Raw genomic sequence first — 14991 nt, forward strand, 5'->3', positions numbered from 1 at the left:
ACCAGTTCAGGGTGTACCCCGCCTCCTGCCCGATGACAGCAGGGATAGGCACCAGCACTCCCCGCGACCCTTGTGAGGATAAGCAGCAAAGAAAATGGATGGATGGACAACCATTCCCACTCACATTCACACCTATGGAAAAATGGAAAAGTGTGTGTCTCCTATAAAGCTAAGACCCATATTTTTAAGCGGTGGGAGGAAGTCTGAGCACAAGGAGAAAACCTGCGCAAGAACTGGGACAACCTGCAAAACCCATAAATGAAGAGCTAATCGTAATAAGCATCACCCATCACTCATCTTAACTTTTTCACAAGGACATGAATGAAAAAAAAATACTCGCCTTTAAGTACCTACTGTACCTAATAAAATCCTAAACGATCAAACGATATCGATGTCACAATTCACACTCACCCCACACGCTTTCAACACTTAACTTAACAAAATGTTCTTAAACTTATTAGAACACCCTTTGTAAAACACGTAAACTCATTTGAACCCAAGTACAAATTCAGTCACTGACATTTGAAAAATGTATGGGTGTGGTCAGTCACGCCCGCAGGTATAAAGCTGCGGCTGTGTGTTCTACTTTGTTTGTAATTTTGTGTGTACCCCTTTAAGAGCGGAGGGGGCGGTGTCAGGTAAATGAGGAAGACCGTGTGCTAACATGGTAAAAAAAAAAAAAAAACGTCAGGATGTGGTTCACTTAAGAGTGCTCAGCTTAGAGGGAACATTCGTCGAGACTACACAACTACACAAAATAAGTTTTTCAGTATCTATGTATTTCTACTTATAACAAATTTTACGCGTGTGATTTTTCGTGCTTGACAGTGCAGATTTGCGAGTGCGTAGGTGCGTACGCGCCCGTCAAATCAGTGACTGCAAATTGCAAGCAAATTATTTTTTTTTGTTTTACTGGAAATACTGCAATATCTGTGAAAGAGGCGGGGCCTGGTGGAATTGCACAAGACCTCAGCGATTGTGTGTGTGAGCATCTGCGCGTGAGCAGTAGCCAACAGCAGCTCCTGCGTGCGTTTACTCATTTATGTTTTACCGTTCTGCCGACGTTCAATAAGCAGCTGCGAGTGTGGCTCTCCTTTCCAGCATGTTGATGGCATAGGTGTGCAAAGACATGCCGATCGCCGAAAAACATGTGACAAACGTTGAACTGTGACATATCGTCGGGAACGGAAAGCGAAACATCGAGCTCCATTAAACCTTTGGCGGTTCCACTGGCGAGAACTTCAACACTTACCTCCTGATCTGAAGAAGCACTGGTGCATCCTTTATCTACTAATTTATGATAGCATACAGTTTGAGTGATGAAATCATGGTGGGTGAGCAAGCGGGATATTGGCTTTCAGTGGACTATGTTCCAGCACATGGCCAACCTTGGCTTAGTCATCGCGCCCACTGCCCGCCCACCGACATGATGAGTGTGAGCGAGTGTGTGTGTGCGTTGTGTACATGTGAATTAGCGAGAGGTCCTGCCCCGGGAACGCTATTGCACAATCAGATCATTAGTTTGGGGAAAAAAAAAAAGTGTCAAAAGGTGAACGTGATGTGACGCACAGGGGAACAGACCTTGCCCGATCTTTCCTCAAAACAGGCTAACAATTCATTAGGTGAACCTGCACAATCTGGCGAGATATAATGTAACGGACTGTAAATCATTTTGGATTGAGGTGTCAGATTAATTTAACGTTTATTCGAAGTGACGCAAAACTGCGTAGGGCATCGGGTTTGCCAACTCTTTTCAAGTGCTTCACTGTACGTGTAGCATCAAACGCTTATAGCGGTCGTGCACGTGATGTCACCATTTTCACGGCGCCGGTCAAACACAGCTGCTCGACAGTGTGGGGGGACATTGAAACGGAGGGGAGGATTTACAATACCCGGGACCTGTTGTGCTCTTGGTTGTCACAACAGACGAGACGGATATTCAAAGAGATCGTTGTATGGCATACCAGCTGAAAAGACCAGAAAATATCGATGGATTTCGGCAATTAAACGTGATGAATGGTGCTCAACCAAATACACATGACTGTGTAGCGATCGTATCTCTTCAGGTAGGAATTATTCTTCTCAATCTCAAATTCAATAGAAGTATTTATAATACCAAGTTGGCTCATTTGAGAACAATGCGCTTGAAAAAAAAAACAAAAAACGACAGAGTCATCTTCAACGTACACGGAAGCGTGTTGCAGCCACAGGTTAATCTACGGCAGACTTTTTTTCACCCCTAATATGCATTGTTCTCAAATGAGTCCAATGCGGATTTAAAAAAGGAAAGTAAACCGTCGGTCACACAGAGGTTTACCGAAGTTCAACGTGTGGCCGCAACGTGCTTCCGTGTACGGGGGCTGAAGCCCATCGTAGCAGTTTTTCTTTTTTTAAATACGCATTGGACTCATTTGAGAACAACGTATATTTTTAGAAAACGTCTGTCATGGAGAAGTTTACCGAAGTTTAACGTGTGGCTGCAACACGCTTCTTGTACGGAGGAACCAATTTGCTGTCTTTTTTTTTTTCCCCAATCATAGTTAATGAATGCGAGTTTGTGTAAAACCAGGGGTCATTTATTTAAATATTGATATTTATATTGAAAAAATCTGAGTTGCTCCATCACTATGTGTGATTTATTCTTGATTGAGAACAGATCCAGCGACAAAGTATTTGTATGCGTCCAGACTTTTCTACGCTTTCAAAGTCTTCCGTATAAATCTCGACGACTTACCCACCAGATCCATGTGTAGATCCAGTTGTCCAAGACAAGCGGAAGTGGGGTAATGGTCCAATTTCTTATCAGAAAAAAAACATTGACTTCGGCATTAAATACGGGTCCTCTATGCCAAGTGTCTTTCATTTTTTCCACGTACATTAATTTATTATCACCTTCTAAATGTTTAACGGTATCGGAAAAAACTCTGGACGTCGCGCTATAAGACGTATTTTCGCATCGTCTCCAACCGACGACAGTGAAGAATGGTTTGTTTGACCGACACTTCCGGCCAGTGACGTCATTTGATGACGTAGGTGCACGAGCTCTATACAGACTGGCTGTTAAAATTGCTCAAAGTGACGGGATGAGTCACCAGCTGTCTTTATTTTTTGGCGGTGTGACATCCAATCAGGTGGGAGGCACACACATTTTTTTTTTTATTAAATTCTCTTTTATTATTGTTACATGTTCTTTTTTTTTAATATACTACATTGCTATTTTTCTGTGTTAGAAACAAGAGAGAAATGTGTTTCTTGGCGGCTGGAACAGATCAAAGGCATTCATCAACTTCAACCGCAATAACGCAACAAAATGAGCTGCCGGCCTGACATTGCCAATCAAAACCGAGCGTTATTATCTCCGCGTACACTGGACCCGATTGGTCTGTGCGGGCATCTCGAAAGAAAGGCGCATTAGAAACATGCTGTGATGACGCGGGTGTTAGTCAGACATTGCTATAGGATGTCGGGCTGGGGGTTGGCGTGGGGGGGTCACTTTTCGCCAGCTGTTGTCTGTGTGAGGACAGGCTATGATTACAAAGGAGCCGCAGCGTGGAGATAATTATCATGTAGTAAGTAGCTACCGTAAAATATAGCAGGGATTTAGGTTGAGCTAAAAGCGGCAGCGTGATATGGAGCTGGGTACAAAGATGCAGATAATCGGGCCTAATCTGAGCCCCAATCCCCACCTTCTAATAAAAGTTGACCCTCATTCGACCCTAAGTTTGGGAATATCGACTTTAGACTTGACGGTGATGCCCGATGTATGTTGTTGTGTATCTAGTAATTGGAATATGAATACGTTGAGAAACTGTCAAACGAGGCTACCTTCCCATGCTTAACCAGAGAGATGCAAACGACCTCCCATTTATGATTCCGAGCGTGCCTCTTTGTCTCCAGCGTGGGGATTGCTCCTTGGGGAGGGAGACGTTTGGCAGTCAGGGACATATATTGCACGTCCTCCTGCTGCTGCTGCTGCTGCTGCGCGATCCCACTGATGGGGGGCCTCTAGGGACACACAAGCGGGAGGGTGGGGGGTGGGGGGGGGAAATAAAGGGGCTCCGAAAGGGCCGGACAGTTGAGGACAACTCCGAGGGGAGGCGCAAAAGAATTCTGTGTGCGAATTCAAAATGGCAACTTGCCGCTGCGCCGCTACTGAGCCGTTTCGAAGGACAAAACAGCCCAGCTTTGAAATCTTGGCTCTAAAAAGTTAAAAAGGACCTAAAAAAGTTCAAGTAAAATTGACCTCAAGTCATTCAGGTCTCTCGCAATCATATTTAATGATATTGGCCAGGTTTATTCTGAAGTTTGGTTCTTTAAAAGGTTCACTGTCATGAAATGCATGATTTTTGGCATGTTATTAATGAAAAAAAAAAAGGCAGCCGGAATGGACCCAACTGTTTTTTCACCACACAACATGATTTTGACGTATATGGCTTTTAGTCACTCCCGCCATGAAAATACTCTCAGGGGATTTGTTTTCGAGAAGAAGCAGGAAGTGACGTTAGTAGAAGACGGCCACTCAGGCGGTCTTGTATGTTTCCACTAGGTTTACCTGCTGGAAGGTAGCTCGTTGTTTCTTCGTGTTAGCCAAAATGCCGGCTCGTTGTACTGCTGGATATTGTTCGAACACTCGGGAGGATGGATTCGCTCTTCATACATTTCAAAAAGACCCAGTTCGTCGTGAAAAATGGATTGGCATTTGGGATCGGGATTGGATTGAAAAATGGCTCATACATTCTGTCTGGGAGTCTGTTGGTAGATAGAAGTGATCCGCATATCATCTAAATATGGCTCGAAATGAAAGGGTAATATGGCCCCGATCACTTCACTTGATTGTGAGATGTTCGCTTCTTTGAAAAGTGCTTCCATGTCCCATAGGAGGTGGCACGGCGTGTTTTCAATGGCGAATGTCCTGGTGTGACGTAATGAACAGAAGATGCAGGCGATATAGCGAACACTTGGCTTTCCGCATGAATGACGCGCTCTCCGCTCATATTTATTTTCTTGTATGGACAACGAAATGAATAATGTTATATGTATTTTTCATTACAGTTTCTATTTTAGAATGTTTATAGGCATGACACTTGACCTTTAAAAATAAATATAAGAATGCTCAACAAAATAAGGAGGGGGTGGGGAGTAATTGCTGCTTGTTAAATTTTTGATACCACACTTATCCAGCATCATAGGATTTCTATATCCATCCATCCATCCATCCAATTTCTATATGACAAGCATTGACACCAACACATTTTCGGAATGTTGGATAAACCAGAGATTGCGAAGCAAGAGATTTTGACACCTCTGAAATGTGAAGCAGAAATGCTCACCAAAGTGCTGCCACCATCAATATAACAAATTTTCCTTCGGAATTTTTGATTGCTTTTGAACCGACACCGGAGCTGTGTGGCATCCGCCTTTGGGAAAACAAATTCCAACAGGCACGCAGGAATTGAATGTATCAGTTGTGAAACTCAAGTCGACGAAAGACATTGTTAAACTACTTCGCTGACAGATTTAATCAAAACTGAATACTATTTGCTTGGAGACATTTTTATTTTCATTTTTTTTTTTAAATACAGAACAGGTGACAAGCAAAACATTTGACAAGGTAATACATGAATTGAGTTATTTGAGAGTGGTGGTTCCACTCTGCACTTAAAAGTGAACATAGACAGTGAGCCCCTGACTTATGATATTATAATTTAGGGTCCATTTTGATTTGAGTCAGAATTCTATGACTGCTGTATTCATCTTTGCCCAGGACTCCCAAAAAAAGTAGACAGCTGCAGTGTATTTAAGCGCAGATACGACAGCAAAACACGTACCTCGGAAACCCCAAGTCACCGCAAAAAAAAAAAAAAAAATCACTTCATCCATCCATCCATTAAGAAATAAGATCAAGGCATTAAAAGGCTTTCAGTCACACCTCGCAGGAGCATTTCCAAGCTGACGAGGCATCACGGCTGACAACATTCATTTGTAAGCGTCCGAAGAAAGCCTCTCACTGTCCATCAGACGTGTTTACGATAATGCCGCTGCTATCACGAGTGTTTAACTGCGCCTTTCGCCTTGTCTCGACACCCGTCTCCATTACCCACTGAACATGTCTCCCCACCCCCTGTTCTAAAACACACAATCATGTTGTTTGGTGGTGGTTGCGTGGTAAAGCATTCTCATGCGGGAAAATTCTTGCATGATTGAGGGAAACATGAAGTCGTGAAGAGCAAAAAAAAAAAAAAAAAAAAAAAAAAAAGACAGCGCAAGAGATGCACTTTGTCTCCAGGCTGTGCAAATGATACGGAATGATGAATAAAGACAGCGAGGGGAACACATTCCGAGCAGCAGATGCTCCGTGTGACTAATTGTGTACACAGAGGGGGAAACTACGTTGATGAAGACGAGTGACAGCGAGGCTGATCAAGCGCCAACCCGCAGATGCCGTTAAATGGCCGATGGCCCGGTGGAGGATGCGTGCCCGGAGAAATAAACTTTCATCTTGGATGGCGCAATCGCCGCCTGACGCCTCCGGGCGCCGCCGTCACCCCGCGGCATCTGCTCCTCAAGTCTTTGGTCTTCGCCGGATGTCGGACGGCCCGCTCGTCATTCTACGTCAACGCCCGGGTGCGAGAGTTCCAATTACTGAAATGATATTTCGTTTGATGTATCGTTTGGACAGACATGATGCCATCACGGCGGCTAAGCTGTTAAGCGTTGATCTCACAGTTCTGAGGTCCTGGGTTCAATCCCGGACCCGCCTGTGTGAAGTTTGCGTGTTCTCTCCATGCCTGCCTGGGTTTCCCCTGGCCACTTTGGTTTCCTCCCACATTCCAAAAACATGCAACATTAATTGGACATGCTAAATTGCCCCCAGGTGTGATCGTGACTGCAGCTGTTTGTCTCCATGTGCCCTGCGATTGGCCGGCAACCAGTTCAGGTTGTACGCCGCCTCCTGCCTCTTGACAGTTGGGATAGGCTCCAGCACTCTCCGTGACCCTCGTGAGGATAAGCAGTGAAGAAAATGGATGGATGGATGGATGATGGATGGATGACGGCATCACCATGTGATGGCTTCGGCTTAGCAGATTTTGTAAGCATTTCATTCCCTTGCCTGGAGCAGTGTTGCAAAATTGGTGACGTTTTTCTGTCCGTGAATGCAGTTCAGTGAGTATTTGAGAAGCTTCATGGCTGCCAGACTGCTCCTACACTTATCACAATTTAAGCTGCGCATGAATTGAGAGGAGGGGGGGGGGGTAGAGTGAAGCTCCAGGGAGAAGAGATAGCAAGGGTGGTCGACTTCAAATGCTTGAGGTCAACTATACAGAGCAATGGGGAGTGTGGAAGACCAAAGAGAAGGTTGATGTTGTGAGGGAGGTCATGAAGACTGTGGGTGTTAGCGAGGAAAATGCACTATCTCGCACTGGATGGAAAAAGATGACACGCTGTGGCGACCCCTAATCGGGACAAGCCGATAGGAAAAAAAAAGAAGACGACGACGACGCTATCCATGGCAGGTTTCTAGATTGAAGACCTGTTCTTGACAAACCAAGCAGTGCAAGGCGTGATACTATCACAACAGATGAAAACCAAGGGAAAATTTAACTGGAGGGCTGCACTGGAAATCACGTTCAGCAAAATTTGGATTCAACCGATGCACGAAAGACTGAAAAACCCTTTGCTACTTGAGTTTGCCTAAAGTCTCCATGTAAAAGATTGTGATCCATAACAACCTACTTACCATATTTTTCCGCACTATAAGGCGCACCTAAAAGTAATTTTCTCAAAACCTGACGGTGCAGTTTATAATCTGGTGCGCCTTATACATGGATCACTATTGAGCCTTTAATGCAGCTGTAACCCCAGCCTCTACTGTAGCATCTTTTCAATGCGCCTTATAATGCGGTGCGCCTTATATATGAAAAACGTTTTGAAATTGGCCATTCATTGACAGTGCGCCTTATAATGCGGTGCGCTTATAGTGCAGAAAATATAGTACTTTGATTCATATTGTTTTCCACTTCATTGTTTTAAATGTATGACCGAGGAGGGTTTGATCTTTACTGCTATTGCTAACTATTGTGTCATTGAATGTTAGTGACATACTATGGCGCGTTCCACCTTACGTGAAAATTCAGATGACGCCGCTGCCATATGAACCTCTGCATATTATAATTGTTTGATCCTAAAACATTCCCAGACATTGCATCCCTTTCAAAATCAATAAGATTCTCGTCCGGATGAAGAGACGAAGTCTGAAATTGATCGGATTACAATTCCTGCAGACCTTGCAGGGATTCTACCACCCCAGAGTCCAAATGTTTTAACTCCAATAAACAATAACCTCCAAAATTATTATACATGATATAGGAGTTTTCCCATTTGGCATTTGAATTCTACTAAATCATTTCAGCAAAGTTTGTCGAATACGACATCCAAGTGCAAAATTGCATGTTGAGTGGCTCCCGTCCTCGTGCGTCCCTGCCAACAGAAGGCCTTCTGTCCCCCCTCCCTCCCTCGTCAATGAACCACGACTAGCCGGCAAAGATGTCCTTGCGATTGTGGTCGGACACCGCGTTGCCGTGGTAACCCACAAGTGAGAGGCAACCTCGGGAAGGCTCGAGATTCACGTCACTGACTCGACAGCTTCGTCAGCATTACCTCACTGATGTCCCCCCGCCGCCTTTTCCGCTAAGTCGCATGCTTGGTGTTTTGTGAGGGTGCCTTGTCAATGAAACTTATATAGTCATAATTTATCATCCTATATTGCCTGAGTTGCAATATGCCGTTCTGCATCTCATTCAGAATGCAAGGCTGCGTTCATCGATTTCATTTCTGTCTCAGTCGGGACATAATACATATTTCCCCCCAAATTAAAATAGTTCTTAAGTTCCCATTAAAATAGCCCAAGGATCACGAATTATCGCGCATTTTACGCTTAACTTGTCTTGCTGAAATTAATCAAATTGAGAAGGCATTCCGGTGGAAGGTGTAAACTGGATAACGCACAAATACTGTTGGGCCAATGGCACGTACGGATTTTGTTACCATGACAACTGGGGGTGGAACTTAATTGTTGGACAACTGAGGCAAGAGCAAAGACAGAACCAAATCATTTTCACCCAATGAGGCAGCACGTCGTACGGACACGGACACCTAAAAAAAAAAAAAAAAAAAAAAAAAAAAAATTCCGTCTCACTGCGTCATTCTCTCAAGCACTTAAACATGAGCTGCTAATCAGAAGCGAAAGCTCGTTGGTCCGTTTGGCAAAACTGAGTGAAGCTCGACTTACCTTCTGCCTTTGACCTTCAAACTGGTTTTTCAGACAGTGTCGAGTGCGGCTCTGGATCATCGCCCCAGCAGAGTTGATCATGCCGTGAGCCGAGAACCTTTATGTGGGGGCTGTGATTATGTAAATTAGCACCACTAATCACGTAGACGCAGCTGGCTTTTCGCGCAGGTGGCCCGAGAACAATTTGTCCCAAGCCTGGGTTAAAAAAAAACAACAAAGAGTTTGTTTCAGAAGAGGCATCTGATGTAAAGACTTTGTCACATCAAATCATGCGAGTTACTCTCCGGGGCGACCCCTATTGACACAAGCCAAGTCACAACAACAACAACAACTTCTTCTTCTTCTTTTCCTTTTGGCTTGTCCGGTTAGGGGTCGCCACAGCGTGTCATCTTTTTCCATCTAAGCCCGTCTCGTGGATCCTCCTCTCTAACAGTCACAGTCCTCATGTCCTCCCTCGCCACATCCATCAACCTTTTCTTTGGTCTTCCTCTCCCTCTTTTGCCTGGCAGCTCCATCCTCAGCACCCTTCTACCAAGATACTCACTCTCTCGCCTCTGAACATGTCCAAACCATCGAAGTCTGCTCTCTCGAACCTTGTCTCCAAAACATCCAACTTTGGCTGTCCCTCTAATGACCTCATTTCTAATCCTATCTAACCTGTTGACTCCGAGCGAGAAACTCAACATCTTCATTTCTGCCACCTCCAGTTCTGCTTCCTGTTTTTCTTCGGTGCCACCGTCTCTCATCCATACATCATGGCCGGCCTCACCACTGTTTTCTTTTTCACCCTAGTGGAGACTCTTCTGTCACATAGAACACCAGACACCTTCCGCTAACTGTTCCATCCAACTTGGAGCCGTTTCTTCACTTCATTACCACACTCTCCATTGCTCTGGATTGTTTACCTCAAGTATTTGAAGTCATCCACCCTCGCCATCTCTTCTCCCTGGAGCTTCACTCTTCCCCCTTCACCCCTCACATATATTCTGTTTTACTTCGGTATTCTTCATTCCTCTCCTTTCCAGTGCGGGCCATGTAAAAAATTGAATTTTTTGTTCAATTATCCGTGGAGTTTTGCCTGCTCCCTACCCCCCCATGAATAGCGGGAGTTGCACTCTATTCCTCACTGGACGCACTGAAACAGACATTGATCATCCGCCCGTTATTTTTTATTACAAAATGGGTCACCCTGCGGCATCGCAATCCAGGCCAGCACTTTATAGTATGCTTAGCATGCACTCCGCTATGTAACATTATCCCATCCCAAAGGATGGCGTACCAACAGGATCGTACAAATGGAGCGGTCTGTCAAGAGGAGATGCGTGATTCATATTGAGCATGGTGACATTGATTGCGGCACGCCGTAATGCATCTTTGAATGCTTTCACTTGCCTTGATCAGGTAAAGCAACGACTGGGCGCGTGCCTGAAATGACGGATCTGCACTCCTCTACATTTTTGATGACGTTCTGGGTTGCGTTGGGTCTTGAGGCAAACTTTTCTTTTTTCCTTCTGCAAACCACTGCTGGTTTTTGAGAGGGCATAAAATATGAATTATCTTTCCTCACTGCGATAGGTGTCTTATTTATTGGGCATCTTAGAGGCGAGTTACGTCAATCAAATGCAAGATGTGGTTGCCTGTTGCTATATTATGTATTTATTTTATTGCCAGAGGTCTTCCGGGCGGCCTTTGGCAGCGAGACTTGGCCTCTGATTTTTATGGGGAAAGGATTTCCTGATACATTTTCATGAGCTCACCTTGATCTGCTGGGCTGTTTTTGACAAATGCTCATTTGTCTGAGAATTATTGTATACAAATCATGCGCCTACGTCACCGAAGTCACGGGACTGGCCATACTGCCGGTCAAGCAAAGCATTGCAGAATGCTAAGTCGTTTGGAGACGACACGAAAATACGTCTTATAGCACGACGCCCAAAGTTTTTTTCCGATACCCTGAAACATTTTGAAGGTGATAATAAATGAAGGTCTGTGGAAAAATAAGAGACACATGGCATAGAGGACCCATATTTAATGCCGAAGTCGATGCTTTCGACGATAAGAAATTGGACCGTTAGCCCGCTTGCGCTTGTCTTGGGCAACTGGATCTACACATGGATCTGGTGAGTAAGTCGTCGAGATTTACATGGAAGAGTTTGAAAGCGTAGAAAAGTCTGGACGCATACGAGTACTTTGTTGCTGGATTCAATCAAGAATAAATCCAACACGGTGATGGAGCCACTCGGAATTTATTCAATACAAATACCAATATTTAAATAAATGACCCCTGGTTTTACACAAACTCGCATTCATTAACTATGATTGGGGAAATAAAATAGACAGCGAATCAGCTCCTCCATACACAGAAGCGTGTTGCGGCCACACGTTAAACTTCGGTAAACCTCTCCGTGACAGATGTTTTTTTTTTAAATATGCTTTGTTCCCAAATGAGTCCAATGTGTATTTAAAAAGGGAAAATAAACCGCTGGGATAGGCTTCAGCCACTGTACACGGAAGTGTGTTGTGGCCACACATTAACCGACGTAAACATCACTGCGACCGATGGTTTGTTTTCTTTTTTTAAATACGCATTGGAGTCATTTGAGAACTTTGCATATTAAAAAGTAAACAACATCTGTCGGGGACAGGTTTACCGAAGTTTAACATGTCGCCGCAATATGCTTCCGTGTACGTTAGTTACGTGACTTTCCTTTTTTAAATACGCATTGGAGTCATTTGAGAACAATGCATATTAGGGGGGGAAAAAGTCTGCCGAAGATTAACCTGTGGCTGCAACACGCTTCCGTGTACGTTGAAGATGACTGTCGTTTTTTTTTTTTTTTTTTTTTAAACGCATTGTTCTCAAATGAGCCAATTTGGCATTATAAACACTTCTTGGGAATTTGAGATTGAGAAGAATAATTCCTACCTGAAATGAAATGAACGCTACACAGGCCTGTGTATTTGGTCGGGCACCTTCCACCACGTTTAATTGCCGAAATCCATCAATATTTTCTGGTCTTTTCTGCTGGTATTCTATAGAATGACCTCTTTGAATATCTGTCTTGTCTGCTGTGATAACCAACAGGTTAACGTACATAAATACTGCTGGGCCAATGGCGCATACGGATTTTGAAGTCTCGGGCATTATGAATATTCTGCTCCGGTTCAATGTCCCCCACAATATGGCGCAGTGAAAACGTTGACGCCACGTGCACGAGCTCTATACAGGTAGTTAGAATGTGCCACTAATCCTCCCAATAATCTTATCATTCTGCGTGTCATCATTTTGTGCTTTGTGGTAGCAATTTTCCAATTCATCATCAATTTCTTGCACAAATCAAGTTGATATGGAGAGCTTGTACCCCACGGTCATCACAACGAAGGTACAAAAACACACGTACCATAGGAATCAAGGTCACACGTAATTCAGTGTTTTTCCATCAAATATCCTCCTCAAGACACTTCTACATACTTCAAGACCTCAAATATCCCGCCGGCACTTTAAAAGCAATCCACAGGGTCAGCAGTCATTTAAAAGGCCCCACGATGGTACGTTTGTTGCTCAAAATGGTGCTCCAGAAGCTGCTGATTGCGTTCTGTTTGTCCACTGCGATCATCTTTCAAGTGTCGGCCTCATTTTTGTCTCCCCTAAGCCTCTGTTATTCACTTCACATCTACAGAACTATCTGTCCTCCTAATCATCCCGTGATTCACCCCGTTGCGGCGACAACACTTGTGCGTACCCGTCAAAAAGGCTGCGGAGAAATCATCACGCGTCAATGTAAGGATGCGGATGAATAGGAAGGATTTGGGATGCTATCCAGTTCCCTTTCCGTCACAAATTCTTTTCCTCTCCCCAACGTGAAGATGGATAATAAGTGACACGCGGCAACGTTCTGCCTCCGATGGCACTGAGGGAAACCGCTAATTCTTCCAATTGTAAGAACAATGAAGAGCAGCAACACCGCTCCACTTATGCAAGCATTTTCTCAAATACCCAAGACGGATGTTGCCCGTGATTTGAAAAATGGAGTTACTGAAGGCAAAGGCGGGTGAGGAACAAACAAACCGTCCTTTTCTTGGCATAAAAAAGTGCTACAGTAAAGCCTCGGTTTGTGAACGGTCCCGTTTTCGAACAAATTGGTTTTCGAACGAAAATTTAGAGATTTTTTTTTTTGCCTCTATTTTCAAACAAAAATCAGTACTCGAAAGCTGCTGAAAAAAAAAAACGTAAATAAAATGTTGCGCGGCCAGACCAGCTGACCCACGACGTGCTCTGTTGTGAATTCCCACACCGCCAAATAAAATGTGAAATAACAATGCGCACAGCGCAAGCAGCTGACCCACCCACGAGGCGTTTTGTTATTGTCGATTTGAATGCCTAAACACCCCCCCGCCCCCGAAAAATAACACCGGAAATGACATGTAGCTTGTGGCGGAATCAGCCCACTTTTGTTATTCTGTATAACGCAGCCTTTGTACACAGACGTGTCCCCGGTAGTGACTATTGTTTGTCCCAAGTGCTGACATCAAAGCCATCTGTGCCCAGAAGAATGAAATCCAAAATTTCGTTGAACTTTATCACCCCAATAATCTGAATGTAACAGACAACTCCAAAATTTTAATGATGTCATGATGGGCCACTTCAGAAATGTTCTTAAGAGACGGCAGAAACAAATGTTTTAAAAGGGGGCGAGTCCCCATTTCTGCATTTTTTTTTTTTTCGTTTGTTAGCTCCGGTTACGAATGTTTTTGTGTTTTACTTTTTCTAAAAATAAAAAAAGATGCTTTTCCCCCCCTCATTATTCTTTAAAGTTATTCAGCACTTTTGTTAATAAAAAAGGTTTACAAGGAAGGGGGGGGGCGAGTCACTACAGATACGGCAATACACTCCCAGCTGAGCGTACTCTATACCTGAAGCATACACTCTAAGCAAAAAATAAATATAATATTATTAGTTATTTATTTCTATAACTTAAACTATACATTTGTTTCTACTATGCAGTTTATTATCAGGAAAAGATCAAAGAAAATGCTTCAAAAAGGCTAATGTTTTAGGCTTGGAATGCATTATTTCTTTTTCCATTCATTTTAATGGGAAACATCGATTCGGTTTTCGAACACTTCACTTATCGAACGGTTTTATGGAATGGATTGTGGTCGAGAACCGAGGCAGACGGAAAAACAAACTCTGGCTTCAACCCTCTCTTTGGCTGTACGATGGATGTTTGGGAGATTGTGCTGGTATAGAATAAGATTATTTGTGCAGCATACTAGCGTTCCTATTGTCTCTGATGGCGTAGTGGTACACACACCTACATTTGGTGCGGGCGGCGTGGGATTGATTCCTGGTCCGCGATGGTGTCGATATCTGCCCTGCAACTGATTGGCGACCAGTTCAGGGTGTAGTTCGCCTTTCACCCGAAGCTAGCTGGGATAGGCTCCAGCTTTCCCGCAACCCTTGTGAGGATAAGCAACTTGGATAATGACAAGAGCTCCTCTTTTCTGACATCAATTGTAAGAGATAGAGGATGTCGTTACCTTTTTGGTAAATGGGCTTCACTTGTATACCGCGGGGGTTTCTTTTTTTGGAGGTATTTAAAGTGTTACCCCATTCCCTTACTTAATGGTTTATGGAGTATGTTAGCGTGGAAGTGTTCAAATACTGGAGATGGGAGTCGGGAGCTTGCGGAAGAACCCAG

At 44.0% G+C, this 14991-nt stretch overlaps 1 protein-coding gene across 3 annotated transcripts in view; it reads left to right on the forward strand.

Annotated features, from left to right (window-relative positions):
* Nucleotides 1-14991, forward strand: part of rgs7a (regulator of G protein signaling 7a) — a 71410-nt gene that overhangs the window by 25769 nt on the left and 30650 nt on the right. The window lies entirely within an intron of this gene.

Source organism: Syngnathoides biaculeatus, chromosome 12 (assembly GCF_019802595.1).
Source record: "Syngnathoides biaculeatus isolate LvHL_M chromosome 12, ASM1980259v1, whole genome shotgun sequence".
NCBI lineage: Eukaryota > Metazoa > Chordata > Actinopteri > Syngnathiformes > Syngnathidae > Syngnathoides > Syngnathoides biaculeatus.